Below are 7371 nucleotides of genomic sequence, written 5' to 3' on the forward strand. Positions count from 1 at the left end.
TGGGTGTTGTAAAGGGCTATGCCTGGATTAACCAGGGCATCAGTAGAATAGTTTAGGTTTTTTTTAGTTTTGTTATTTCCATGAACTGTTAGCTTTGAGGGTTTATCAATCTTTTCAATTCCATGATTCTCAATTCAAATGCATTGTTAATATTAGCTGTTCAGAACTCCAACATGTATTGAATTTGAGTGTGTGATTGTTACAATTTACATCAAGCTCATGTTCATGTTTATGTTCTTATGTTAGCATCAGTAGGATGGTTTTATACATTGTTGTCTGACAAACAACCTGTTTAAGAACTTCATCATGTTTTAATTCTACTACTAAGGCAGAGATGAAACTCTAGATAAATATAACCCTATTGTATGAGCACTTCTTTTCCATGACAGTTTGATGACAAGCATGTTTTAATTTCCGAAAAGGCTATATGAACTGAATGTACTATAATCTTAGATTGCTTGTACCTTAGAAAGACAAGTAATGCTAGGGGATTGACACATGATAGCTGAGATTAAGGCATCGCTGTGATAGGAGAAGACTAGTATATCATCTTAGAGAATTATATGCAGCTAGGGGTGGAATTGAAGCCTTAGTTCTCACCTTATCCCTTATCTTCCATCACTGCCCTTGGCTCACAGCCTTGGTTTGTTTGTCTTTGTTTCACTGTTTGTTTGTTTCTTTTCCTCACTGCCTCACTGCCACTGTTACCTTTGCTTCACTGTCACTAGCTCAGAACTATCTAGGAAACTTCAACTCACACACATCTTGTCTCTGTGGATCGACCCTGCTTGCCCTGTTCTATACACTAGACCCTGTGCACTTGCATGTTATAATTTCTGTGACTCTTTTAGAGAGCTACCAATTTCTAATACCGGCATAGATACACCACATTACGGCATAGAATCATCACTACTGGCATACTAAAAATAAATTATCGAACATGCCTGGAGCTAATACCGGCATGGTAAATTCAAACGATTACATGCCGGGAGTAACTACCGGCATTGACAAATAAATTTCTAGGATGCCGGTACACTGTAGGAAATTCCTCGATAAGAAAACACCATTACCGGAAGCTACGTAAAATAAAAACAAATGCCGGAACACAGTACCGGCATTGAAAAAAATTGTCGAGGATGCCGGTAGTAGTTCTACCGTTTTTGGATACCAAAACTCATTTACAGGCATGGAATCTAACCTAAAATGTACGCCAGTACAAATACCAAAATCCTAGGGTTTTTTGTTCATTAGAAGCTTACTACCGGCGTACTCATAAAAGTTCAAATCAATGCCGGTACTTGGTTTAGAAGTGGTGTTCATCCTAAATACAATGCTGAAACTAAGTTCCGGTGCGGTCTTCAACCTAAATTAGATGCCGGAACTGACTACCGGTGTGGTCTTCATCCTAGATTGAATGCCGGTACCGATTTCCGGTGTGGTATTCATACGAAATTGAGTGCTGGAATTACTGAAACTCAACTGTTTCAGTTAGGGTTTCGCGATTTTGACCTAAACCCATTGCTACAAATCGATTGAAACACTAATTAAACAGTTTTAAATGACTTACCTTCTCACAGAAGCCATATTTCTGAGTAGTTGATCGTCCGATAACTCTTGTTCTTCGTGTTCTTGCTCTTGAGCAATCAAAGCAAGCCTTTTATCTAATTTCTGTTGAGCAATCGATTTTGATTTCGATTGGGCATCTGATTTCTTTCGTGGAGGCATTCTTATGGATTCAAATAGGTTAATCGACGAAGAAATTTTTGAATTAACGATTAATCGTCGATGAAGAACGATGAAATTTTTTTTTCGAAACCCTAACCTAGAGTGTGCCAGAACTGAATGGGGGATACTGATTTGGTATTTTGATTTTCAGTTTTAAGTTTCTATTTTGCGGGGAGGGTATAACAGTCTTTTTATGATGTTTTTTAATTAATCAAAGGGTGTTTTAGTATTTTCGCCTCAAAAAACACCCCTTAGCAGACACCTTTGGTTGGGGGAAGTAATTCATATCCCCCAATTAGTTTCCATATCCCCCAATTGCACGTTCTTTTTAGCAACATCATTTTTAACTCTAATTTTTGGTTCAGCAATCCATACTAAAGAAGGACAAGAAGAATAAACAAAACTTCTAAGTTTTTCAATGGCTTGAGATCTTGTTAAGCTCCGAACATTCGAAGAATCTCATTGAGAAGTGATTGATTGAGAAGTTTCGGGACTTCTCTTACCTTGATTTTTCTCTCCTCCATTTGTTAACAATATGCCATTGTTATTAGTACTCTTAACTAGTTGAGTTGTTATAATACTAATAACCTTATTTATTTTTCCTTTTGACAAATTCTTTGCATTCAAAGATGCCATTACCCCAGCAACAAGGTAGTTGAAGGTTGACCATGTTACTTGTTGAAGGAGCATTTGAGCTAATCTTGAGAAGTTTATCAACTGAAAGAGTAGGAAATTTTTCTTGATAATTTTGAATTCCTCATTCTTGTATTGTAGAATACGAAATCTCTTAGAAGAAGACTATCCCTGATTTAATATTGGAGGAATAATTGTATCAACTAATTTATTTTCACTAAGCTGATTATTATCATCAACAATTTCAAAAAATTTAGTTATACTATGTTCTGGAGGAGTGAAACATATATCAAAATTTTCAGTACTTATTTCCTTTACCTCTTTAGGTCTCCATTGTTTCTTTAGTTTGTTTACATTCATATCCACATCTCCTTCCTTCTGAGCCATTTCACTCCTTTTAAATCTACATTCTGCAACAAAATAACCTACAACTCTGCAGTGATTAAAAAACTTTGGTAGTTTAGGTACCTGCATATTGTTCAAATTTACCATACTTGGTCTCTACCCAGATTTTACTTGGTATATATTTTTCTAGATCAACCTCCACCAATACACTATTAGCATAATGACTCATAACCCTTTTTAGAGTAGTTTCATCAACCTTAATTGCTCTGCCTAAAGTTGTTCCCATCTGTAAAATTATACTTTCTTTCCAATATTCAATGCTTAGGCCAGGAAAATTAACCAAACAAAAGCTAAAGAATATTTTTGAGCATCAGGATTGAAATTTCGTTCCCATAGCTTAAGCTTCAATGTTTGATTCTCAACTTTCCTTAAACCTCCCTAGATAGTTTTTCTATCAGCATCATTATCCAATTTTATTACAAAGAAACCTTTACCTAAATGGAATAAATGGAATAAATGGAGAGTACCTTTGAGGATCCACTGCTTCTGTAAAACCGATTCGGAAAGTTCCATCTTTAAATTTACGAAATCCATTCTACCAATTAAACTAAATCTCCATTTATTTAAACAATCATCAATAATTTCATCAGGAATAAACAAAGATGGAACAGCCGATTGCTTCTCCCTATGATTGTTGTTCGATACATCTCTAAAATCTGAACTGAAATTTTGTGAAGTAGATATTCAGAATCCATTTCTACTTGTTTTTTATCCTTTTCGACAAATTTAAAAACATGTAATGGTCAGAATCGCCATAAAAGTACCACCAATCATCAGATTTAACCTAATGAACACCTGAATTAATGAAGAAATTCACAAAAACTAGAAAAATTGAAAATTGAATGACCCATTCAGGTACCGAGTTCGTCGCCGAGTCAGTCACCGATTTTCAAGTGAATATAACTTGAGAAATAGGTGGTTCAGTATTCACTTACCTTTTGTTGATGAAGTTCTCCAAAAGCTTCGGTTGATCTTCGCCTTCAAACGGTAAAACGCAAATGATGAATGGTTTATTTCTCAAGTACCTCTATCCAAGACCGAGACTTAACTAATTGTAGACTAGAAATCAAGATATAGTTTTGACAACCAAATTTGACAACAAGCTTGAGGTAGCAACACTTGTGAGTTCGACCGAGCAATGCTCTAACAATCTCCCCCTTTGTCAATTTTAGTGACAAAACTACTAATACATATGGATAACAAAAATAAACTTTGAAAAACTCTACGATCCATTATGCCTTGATTTCCTTGGTTTCTTCAACTGTCTTTGAACTCTTCGTTGTTCCAAGTCGCAACGATTCTGAACTGTTCAACTCAGCATCGTTGTTGTTGAATAACCGATTCCATAGCGATAACAACTTTGAAAATTAATATTCTCAAATGTTGGTATACAGAAACATAGTATTATTATCTTCTCTCCAAAGTTCAATTGTGTCTCAACTCTAAAGTAATACTACGGTGATATGTTTCTTCCCCTTAATCAATACTTACATCTTTTGTTTAATAGGTAAACCTATTGCTTAAATGATTCACTCCCCTTTATATAATGATCCGTAAACATACATATGCAGTACGAAACTACTAAATAATATTCCCCCTTTTTGTCAATAAAATTAACAAAGGTACGAAAATCGGGGGATCATACTAAATACAACCAAAAGATATCCCAAGCTTTAAGAAATATGGAGATACTACGTAATAACATAGTTAAAATGTAACTCCTCATACCAACTTATTTAGATGATATCCCTTTTATAATTCCACGACCATACTTCCCACAAAGATATAGCAATTAAACACAAGTTCATTTAAGAACTCTCCCCCATAAAATGTCATTCCCAAGAGAACAACATTAGTGACCCTACTTTTGTGAAAAAGAAGGATTTTAGCAGACATTAAAAAATCACAAGGATTTATATCCATAGTATCGACATAAACTAATCTCAAGGCCAGTTACGAACAACGTGACAATGTTACTCGATTTTACTCAACATAAGAGAATCTTACGGAGTTGTTTATGGGTGAAAACTATTTCTGCCAGTTTTGGTAATTTTGGGTGTGTGTGGATGAGAAATGAATCTAAACTTTAAAAAAATGCACTGCACGGGAGTGCTTTTTGATTCGAGAGATCATTTTATAAAATTCTAGCCTAAACCAAGAAATGGTCTTTCCAGACTTGCTTCGATCACAAAATGAAGGAAATGGGGTTGATCTTAGGGAGGGAAGCGAAGAAGGTGTTGAGATTGTGAAGGTGTTGGATGTTTATGACATGTATCAGAATGTTGAACTGGCTTGTAATAATCTAAGAAATCAGCTCTGGATGTTTTCTGGATACGAATGACAACACTTGGTTTCTGTGTCTGTCTTGTTTGGAAATAGGAGAACCTATTTATACAAGTCATTGAGCGCAACCCTCATCTTGTGGCAAGTGGAGGGAGTGAAGTGATGGAGTAGTGGGGTCGTGTAGGTGATTTTCACACGATCACGTCTTTTCCCACTTCTTCCATCATCGCTAACCGTCCATGCCTCCTGACACGTTCTCGTAATGAAGCTTTTCTTTTTCCTCCTTCGCCCACCACACTCACAGAAGGGCCAGTGTTATATTGCTTGTTGATGAGCCGCCTGCTTCCTTGACTCTCACGCGTATCTTAGTTTCGAAAAACTTTGGTTCTTTCCAACAATGTCGGGGCTGTTGTGGCCGATCGCTTAGCAACTTCATGGAGCTCAGACAATGTTTGAAAGCCCAGATTCTCTAACAAAGCGCGGTATATAGGAACCATTCCGTTAATGCATAACTCCACCAACTGGCGTTCGGTGATATTTGGATCATCACAATCCAACGCTTGAATCCTGAACCTCTTAACGAAGTCATTTGGATGTTCGTTGTTCCGTTGAAAGATTCTTCCCAAGTCCGAAAAGGTGATCTGCTCAGACACGAAGAAATACTTCCTGTAGAAGGCACTGACCATCTCACTCCAATTGGATATACTGTTAGGTGCGATGTTGTTGTACTAGGTGTATGCTCTTCCATTAAGTGACTTTGAGAACTCTTTCAGCCGGAGAACATGATTATATTCATGTTCTCCCAAATATTCTAAAAATCGAGAGATATGTTCGCGAGCGTTACCAGTACCATCATAAAGGGAGAATTGAGGAGAGGTGTAGCCTCTTGGAAGGGGAATCCGTTGCACATCTTGAGGGTATGGAGGTTGATGCTGGTGCATGTCCATCGAACTTCCTTTGCCCCTATTTTGAAGAAGTCGCTCCAGGTCCTCACACGTAATGAAGCTGGATGAGTGGTCCCTTTCCCTTAGGCGTTCATGAGAAACACGACCTTCTTCATCCATGTAGGCCCGCGCTGTTGAAGTGCCTGCTCCGGGTGTATTGAACGGGCTCCTTGTTGGCTCCAGGGGTTGTCGTGACTCTTGCGGTAATCGCTCTGTTAATGCTTTGAGAAAAGTAAGTACCTCTTTCTGAGTTGAATCCATGTCCGTCTGAGCCTTAGAAAGAACCTTCTGCCTTTCCATCAAATCCACAATGGTAACAGGAGGTTATCCTCCTCTGGCTCCTCCGGCCCCTCGTCCCGACGGAGGAGTGGCAGTTGCTCTGGTGACGACTGGAGGCGTTATACTTGAAGAAATGTCTGGGTTTGCAGCTGCTCTGGCTATGGTGATAGGAGGTGTCACGCCCAATGGAATATATCCTGCTCCGCTGGTGTTGGTGGTAGAGGACGTAATTCCGAGAGATGCATTGATCGTATTGACGGGCTGTACGGTAACGCCACTGACCGGAATATCGACGCCGAGAGTGTTGTCGGTGCTAGTTCCGTCGGGATTGGTTGCTGATCCAGACCTAAGATCCACCATTTTGAAATCAGTAAAATTGAACTGGGTATTGAAGAAATTGACTTTACAACCGAGAGATTAATCTCCCACTATGGTCACCAGTTCTTTATGGGTGAAAACTATTTCTGCCAGTTTTGGTAATTTTGGGTGTGTCTAGATGAGAAATGAATCTAAACCCTAAACAAATGCACTGCACAGGAGTGCTTTTTGATTCGAGAGATCAACCTATACAATTCTGGCCTAAACCAAGAAGTGGCCGTTCCAGATTTGCTTCGGTCACAAAATGAAGGAAACGGGGTTGATCTTAGGGAGGGAAGCGAAGAAGGTGTTGAGGTTGTGAAGGTGTTGGCTGTTTATGACTTGTATCAGAATGTTGAACTGGCTTGCAATAATGAAAGAAATCAGCTCTGGATTTTTTCTGGATACGAATGACAACACTTGGTTTCTGTCTCTGTCTTGTTTGGAAATAGGAGAACCTATTTATACAAGTCATTGAGTGCAACCCTCATCTCGTGGGAAGTGGAGGGAGTGAAGTGATGGAGTAGTGGGGTCGTGTAGGTAATTGTCACACGATCACGGCTTTTACCACTTCTTTCATCATCGCTAACCGTCCATGCCTTATGACATGTTCTCTAATAGTGTGTTACACGCTGCACGCTATAAACCACCAGACCAATACCCCGGTAAGTATCCCCAGTTTGTGACATGCTTGATGTCTCGAATGAGTGGATCGTGGGACCCACAGGAAATAGCATACGGTGCT

The sequence above is a fragment of the Papaver somniferum genome, chromosome 3 (genome assembly GCF_003573695.1).
Source record: "Papaver somniferum cultivar HN1 chromosome 3, ASM357369v1, whole genome shotgun sequence".
NCBI classification, from domain to species: domain Eukaryota; kingdom Viridiplantae; phylum Streptophyta; class Magnoliopsida; order Ranunculales; family Papaveraceae; genus Papaver; species Papaver somniferum.